The sequence below is a fragment of the Sitodiplosis mosellana genome, unplaced genomic scaffold (assembly GCF_009176505.1).
Source record: "Sitodiplosis mosellana isolate CC-2019 unplaced genomic scaffold, AAFC_SMos_1.0 Smas_scaffold_3, whole genome shotgun sequence".
NCBI lineage: Eukaryota > Metazoa > Arthropoda > Insecta > Diptera > Cecidomyiidae > Sitodiplosis > Sitodiplosis mosellana.
In genome coordinates this window covers 3,801,412-3,809,194 of record NW_022595246.1, presented here as the reverse complement: position 1 = coordinate 3,809,194, position 7,783 = coordinate 3,801,412, and the positions used below count along the sequence as shown (strand labels likewise).

At 39.0% G+C, this 7,783-nt stretch overlaps 1 protein-coding gene across 1 annotated transcript in view; it reads left to right on the top strand.

Moving 5' to 3' along the window:
• Window positions 1-6,290: 6,290 nt before the first annotated feature.
• The window catches only part of LOC129565535 (uncharacterized membrane protein DDB_G0293934), a 27,323-nt gene continuing 25,830 nt past the window's right edge, over window positions 6,291-7,783 (top strand). Inside the window, exon 1 of the mRNA XM_055440521.1 lies at window positions 6,291-6,506. The gene's annotated coding sequence lies outside the window, so the exon portion shown is untranslated. The remainder of the gene's footprint in view (window positions 6,507-7,783) is intronic.

Here is a 7,783-nt window from a genome sequence, read left to right as displayed (position 1 = left end):
TTGTGATAGGATGAAGTGAGCGAATGAGTGAGTGGATGTCTAATAAATTATTTTAAATTTTCAATTTCGTTACCGGGAAATAGGCGACGCGAGCGTGATATAATTTGGTTAAGATTATGTGTATGACACACACTGTGTGTGTGCGCTGTGTATGTGAGGTGGTAAGTTATATGAGAATATAGTGTGTGTGTGTGTGTGTGTGTGTGTGATGTTATTCGATCCATTTTCTCACATATGACGGAATATTAGTCAGAATTAAGGGCAATTATGTGCATTATGGGGATGCTTTCGATCATGTTGAATGCGAACGAAACTCGTTAAAAACTCTTATTCTCGCGAGCATTCGGAAGGGAAATTGGATTCTACGGAAATATGTTCTAATTGAATTAAAAAGTAAAATCAAGCACTCTGAGAAAAATTGTCAGAGTTCTGAAATGGGTTTCAAGTGAAACAGAAATATGGATGGAAAATGTAGAATATATATCTACACAATTTTCGGTTTCGTTGTCAAACCTAAACCAATGGCTGTGGGTGCATCATTTGGTCTTAATATACCGTTTTTATTGTCATTTGCTCTGCCAGCCGTTTGCAACGTACACAAAAAAAAAACAAATTGGTTCAATCAACTGATGTCACATGATTACAATGATCGGCTTCGATAAGAAAGGCTGTGTCGAGAGAGAGAGAGAGAGATAAAGAGTCATCCTATTGAATTTTTTTCCCTACACACTTAATTTGATGCAGACGATGGACCATTTACGACAGATATCGGTTCCCATCCCCCGTCACCTGTGTTCGGTTCATTCGCACGGACCGTTTCGAGTGCACGTATCATCATCGTCGTGCACGGTCTGATGCATGGTCAAGTGAAACTGGTATCCTTTTTTTTATTGGGTCACTTAATGACTATCAGCAGTACTTTTATTCGCTTGTCTCACAAAACCCTTACAATTGTGAACATCAGTGAACCATATGCACACACAAATAACAATAATGCCATTTTAAGACTGAAACCCATTTTTTGTGTCGCACTTTTTTGTTCCTCTATCGAATCGTTTTCCCTGTTTCGATATTCGGCTCTTTGTATCTGCACTGCTGCTGAATTTACACTTGAACATGACACAAACAAGATACGAACAACGATGCAAGTGGTAAACTGACTGCTTTTTGGACGACATCAATTGTTACTATCGACATGGATTTGGTGAGTCTACCTTGGATAGAAATTACATATCGTCATCGAAAAAAAAAACACTGAACGAACATCGATTGGTTTGATCTCATCTTGTATTCGAAGCGTGTGACCAAAGTTTTGCTTTTATTTTCCTTTGTCTCGTTAGACATTTTAACAAGCGACACGTCGATCCTTGTGCTTTATTCTCGCTAACATTGTCACCGTCAAAGGCCATTAGAAACCATTGATATTACTCTAATATTTTCCGTGATACTATTCAATGCATAAAAAGAAAAAAAAATGCGAAAAGTAAATCCACATTCAATAAAAGTAAAGTGGTGTCGGTTATTATATCTCATGCGAACGAAATGCAGCGGTCGAGCAGCAATATTCAACATCGAAATTGCAATCAGATGTAATAAACGATGCCATATTTTCGCATGGACCGTGCATTAGATTCGAAATGTGACATTTTATGGCAAAAATGTGAGCAATAAAAAGTGAAAACAAAACGCCCTCCGAAAAAAGAGTGAATTTGCCTGATAAAACAGTAATGCTCACTGGTTTAATCATTCCACCGCCAATCATTTCTAACATCAGCTGTATAAAAAACCGTCAGCTTGAATGTTTGTACCCTTGAATAAAGTCAACGACAGCGAATAAGACAAAATTCACATGTGCTTACACAGCCATACTAATAAATATTTCAATATCATCTCATTTCCATCTTAATGTTTCAATAAAATCGATCCCACTGGAGATACGGAATAAAATGAAGCCGAGCACATCGACCGTGAATTTTGTGTCGGCGACCGTGGATTTTGCTTTCACTGTGCATTTTTTATGCGAGGGTGGCAAAAAGTTGAAAGTCGCTCAGCCCCGATTTTTTTTTTTTTTTTGAACCAAAAGATTTTCCATTTTTTCGTTTTGATTTTTTTCATGTTGAACAAACACATTTCGAAAAATCTGTTTTTTCTGTTCTCATTTTAACATGAATAACTAATTTGTTGGTGATGTGGGTTTTATGGTGCGCGATGAACAATATAATTATAGAACATGTGATGTTAGCATGGGAGCGGAAATCAAAAAGTAACGAGCACTATGTGTGCTTTAATTTCCATTGGATTCAATTCACTTGTAAAAACCTTACTGGCTAACCATTATTTAATGGCAACCATTGCATTTTTTTTCTCTCCTTTTTTTGAAAGCAGAAGTGAATCTCCGACTCGTATCATTAATTCCCGTTTTATCGCCTAAGCACCTGCTATCGCTCCGAATTTTCGTTGTATGAATTTGTTTTGATGATTTTCGAAATTACCGAAAAATTTGTGCATCAGACCCAAACACGACTTTCAACCGAGAGGAAAAAAAACTACAACTCTCCCTCACTCTCAAGATCCCTCTTCTGTATGAATAAAAAAATCGCACACTTTTTGTTATTCGACCGAGAGTCTCGATTGCCGGAAAATTGGCACTCAGCATTTAGATAAAATGCTGCAACAAATTTCAACCGTACGACACACATGGGAGCTGTAACTGTTTCGGATGATACAGATTGTTATTCGAATAAAATCGAGTGAAAACAAACAACCTACTGCAAAATGCCTTCGCCATCGTCATTCGAATGCATCAAATGAATCGAATGTGATGTTTCATGTCATTTACTTTGAAATGAAATCGCACTTTTTGTACGATATTTGATATTTTATTGTTTAAAGCCGCCAGATTTATGGGTCTTGAATAATTTTTTTGTATAAATAACATTTTAAAACATATAACATTCAACATGCAACGATTTTGCTTTGGAATGGGATTCGGGGATTTTTCGAAGGAGAATCTGCAATAGTAATAAAATGCTAAAAAAACAGAATTTTTTTTTGAAAAAAATCGAATTGAAAAGTGTTTTTGAATAAAGAAGAATGATAAAGAACGTTGACAGTGAAAATTGAAACAATTTCTTCTGAAAAGGACACGACTCAATTAAAACGGTCAATCAACTTGAGGCACTCAAGTTGCAATGAAACATCCATTCATACTGAACGACTGCCACAGAATGGTACGAGTATTGTGGAAAGACATTCACATCACCTAGTTTTCTTTGAAAAAAAAAAACAGAAAAATAATTTCTCCTTCAACTTGAAGATGCATTGTGTTGCAAAGAAACGACCGAAAAACCGTTCAGTGGGAGAAAAATCCTGTAGTAAGATGTGAATGTGGGGAAGAGCAGGGATTTCATCTATGCAAAAAAAGCAAAAGAATCCATTGAAAAATAACAACAATAAGACGGTACAACATATTTCCCCTCATTCACAACAGTTTGAGCGCAAGAAATTGCTAACGAAGAGACTACAGTTTCTTGTTCTATTGTCCGGGCTGTTGTTGTTGCCAAGAGTGTGTTGAGAAGAAAATGGTATTGCGTCACTTCTTGCGAACGACAGTGTTAGACGTTTTGCGCCGCATGACGACCGAAATAAGAGCAAAAAAAATGGAAGAAAACCGATTTCAAAGTAGACACATTAAATTTACAAGCAATATCATTGCAGAAGAGCGATATGGTGCGCCATAACCGACAGCCGTTTGCGTTTGGATCAATTTATTTGGCCGCCGTAATGTGTTTTCCACATTTTTCTCTCTCCGATTGCTTGCGCGCCGTGCTGATATGAGCGGCGTTTTTCTTCGTGCACTGATCTCATTTCTTGGCACTGACGACGACGTCGTCGTCGTTGTCGTTCGGCAATGGTTGTCGGGGTTGCTGTTATCGCAATCATTTGGTTTTTTTTTCTGGTATGTGGCCGCTCAGTCGGAGTGAAGAAGACGTTTAAGGTTTGCGGAGGACGTCGTGGCATACCACGAAAGAAACCACCGAACGACGACGATGTGGCCGGGAAAAAATGTACTACTTTGGCGGTGGTTACTGTTGTTTCTATATATATATATATTTTGCACTTTTATTGTGCGCTATATATCGAGCACTCATCGTTGGCTTGCGCTACTGCACACTCTACACACTATGGATGTGTACCGCATAAATGCAGCGCACTGTGTATTTTTCCGTCGTCGCTTTTTATTTTATTTTTTATCCTCATCGTTCGCCCGATAAGAGTTAGCCACTGAGACTCCGCCTACAATCATCATTTTGAGGCTTATGTGTGCTTTCTTTCGAATCGAATTTCTCCACACTCTACTCGCTCACACACATTCACCGGCACATCTTTTTTCGCTCGTCAATCCTGATTGTACCGTATATATGTGTGTTTTCTTTTTACATCGTTCGCTTCGCTTTTTTTTGTAGGTGGTAAAATTGTGATTTATTCACTAAATCGCCAAATACTATTCTCTACCATTTTTGGCATCAAATAAATATGTGAAGCCAAAAATGGAAGCTCTTTTTTTTAGTTTCATCGGTTTGAAAAGGAGCTGGTGAATAAGATATGGAGTGCTGTCTTTTGAAGTTGGCCAGAGAAAAAAAAAAGAGAAATTGCTTGTTGCCAAAGAAAAACCCATACATAGGAGAATGTTTTTTGTTGGTTCGTTTCCAACCCCAATCCCTTTGCTCCTCGTCGTCGCCGTCATCGACGTCGTCGTCGTTGTTGCTGTCTCTTTTACGTTTATTCCACTTTGGTACCACAATATTTGGCCGCAAAAGATTGGTATGCCTCGACCAAACGAGCTGCTTGTAATGAACGCAAACGTGGTGGGCACCACGAATCGGCAAGGCGAGGGGAAGTCATCCATTCAAAATGAATGAAAATAAAAAGAAAATTTCGTTCGTTTCGCTCGTATATTTATATTTCATGCGCACGACATTCACTCGCCCAAGCTCTGTGCGAGCATTTGAACTTATTGTTATCGCGCAAGAGGAAAAAAAGAGCATCGAGCATAAAATACTTTTGCATTTTGGTGTGCTGAGTGCGGTATACATGGTGATACGCAGCTCATCAGGCTTCAAATGAAAATTTATATTTCGATTGCAAACGAGACGAGTGTGAGGCATATGTTTCCAACGTCAATTCGGTTAACGCAGTTATTTTTGCTTCATTTTTGTGAAAAATGATTTTTCTTCGCAATAATGGTTGTTCGTCATTTATTTGGGCTGGCAAAGCATACTTTGCCTTTTCGCCGAATATTTTATGCTGTCGACATTTTTATGCTCTCGCGGCTTCGCGTGCTGGCTTGTGCCAGAGAAGTAAGCACAATTGTTGTTATGTTGGTTTTATTTTTGCTTATGTTTTTCACCATCATCATCGTTGTTACTACTTTTGCTGCCGCTGCTGCTACCGCCACCGTTGCTTTTGTTGTTGTTGACTTTTTTTCCATTCGCGTACGCGTCGTCATTCGTTCATCTTTGTCGGTGAACTTATTGCGACCAAAATGAAAAATTTAAAATGGTTAGATTTGTGGAGGCGGGAAGTGAAGATTCGTAACCGCGTGTGAGAATTCCGCATAATGTTCGGGGGCTCTGGAGTATCTGCGTGGATGTGTGAGTCTGTGTGTGTGTGCGTTTGCGTTTATGCACAGACTTACGCTCACTCTATCTCGCTCACTCACCCGCCCTACGGACCATTTTGATGTTTTGCAGAGGTGTGTGAATGTGTTTTGTGTCGCTGTTTTTCCTCTTTTTTTGCGCCCAACCGAAGCACACTTTCGAGTGTGAGCGAGTTGTCGTCATCGCCCGTTCTATTTGATAATGATGATGTGTCATGGATAGATGTGGAACCTTCTCTTTCTACTCTACTTGAAGCATCGCTTCTCGCTACGTTACTTCTTTTTCCCGTTCGTTCTTTCTTCCTTCTTTCTTTTTCTTGTCGCGGCGAAGCGAAGCGGGGTGAAAGACGCTGCAAAGCACAAAATAAGTAGAAATAAAAACAAGCACAACAACCGCACATGCGATCAAATAAGGAGCTCGCTCTCGTTGCTCACATTTTCGATGTATGGGTATCCGTTTTTATATTTTCGCTTTTTCGTTTTTCCCTTCCCTCGCCTGCTATTGCTACTGCTGCTGCCGCTGCTTCTTTTTCTTCTTCTTCGCCTTTGCCACCGCCATCGGTTGCCTCTTTTTTTTATTCGACAACCGGGTCGAAGACGATGCATTTTTTTCCTTTGGCTTACCACAGATAGTCTTGGAATGTGGTCGATTGCGTTCATATCGTGCGCGCAGTCGATGCGATACATTTAATGTGACCACTTGTATTCGTCGCGGCTTTCCCCAACAATCAACATCGAACAAACGATTTTCACTGGACAACGATCATTTCTACCGATGAAAATAAATTGAGATTTTTTTTTAAAGTGAATTTTTGACATTTTTCGAATGAAGGATGAATAAAAAAAAGTGAGAAAAAATTGTGTTTTGTTCAATTATTCAAAAATAACAACAAAGAATTTAGTAGGAATTTCGAGGAATTTCAGTCAAATTTTTTTTCAACCGATTTTTCGACTCAATTCAAAAACTTGTCAAAAAAATTATTTTAACGACAATTTTTTTCCGAATCAAAACGAAAAGCAAAAAAAAAACAAATTACTCAAAAGATTTAAATGTTCAAATTACAAAACTGTTGAAAATCGTTCGAATTAATAGGAAATTCGATGATGCAATGATGCATTTCTCCGAATTCTACTTCAAATTATATATTTGATGTATTCCATTGCGTTCAACTGAGAAGAATGGCTAGTTTCTTTAAATTCAACGAAAAATTACAAAAAAACTCGTCGTTTTCCAGCAACTCGTCGTTTTGCAGGACTGGCATTTAGTCCATCAGTGTGACTGAAACATTCAAGTCTATATTTGCTAGAACTGAAATTGTAACGTGCCAATTTACTGTAAATCGCAAAATACTAGCGATATTGTGGCCTAATCAGCAGGTGTATATATTTAGAGATGTGGCCGTAACTGTGAATGTTCATCGCGTGTGTGTGTGTGTGTGTTTATTTTCGTTTCGTGTGTTGCGACCATGTTTCGGTCGGCACAGCTTTAAATCAGTAAAACCACCCATTCAATGTAAGATTGTTTTGAAAACATAAAACTTGCATTCGAAATATCGCATCAACGAGCCTGTTTGGACTTGCTTCCAGAGCACAACAACAACAACAACAACAACAAAAAACGGGTGGCAGCGCCGAGCTTAAAACGCAAACATGAAACAAACAAAAAATATAATTAGCGCAAACAAACACAATAGCCGAGATGGCCGAGAGCCGAGCAAATAAAATCCATTCTATTTTTAACTACAGCGAATTTTGTAATTTTCTACTTTCGGAATAAATCGACGTGTGTTGCGTGTTCAATGTTCATGTTCACCGGTGACACGGTGCAATCGATGCGTGTGGAGGGAAATAGCGGATTGAATAGATAAACTAAAGTGTGAAATGAACGCGAAAAACTGAATAGGGGGTTGTAGTCCGATTCGCGGTTTGTGTGGCGGCACCGTGATTTTAAATACGGTTCGCAAAAGTACCAGCATTGCCCATCACCATCCCACCACTGTTCCGCGTTTGCGAACGATCGACTGAAGTGAAACTGTTTGGTTGGTGCAAACAAAGTTGTGCTCCCGTGTATTCGGGTGTGTGTGTGTGTGTGTGTGTGTGTGTGTGTGTGTGTGTGTGTGTGTG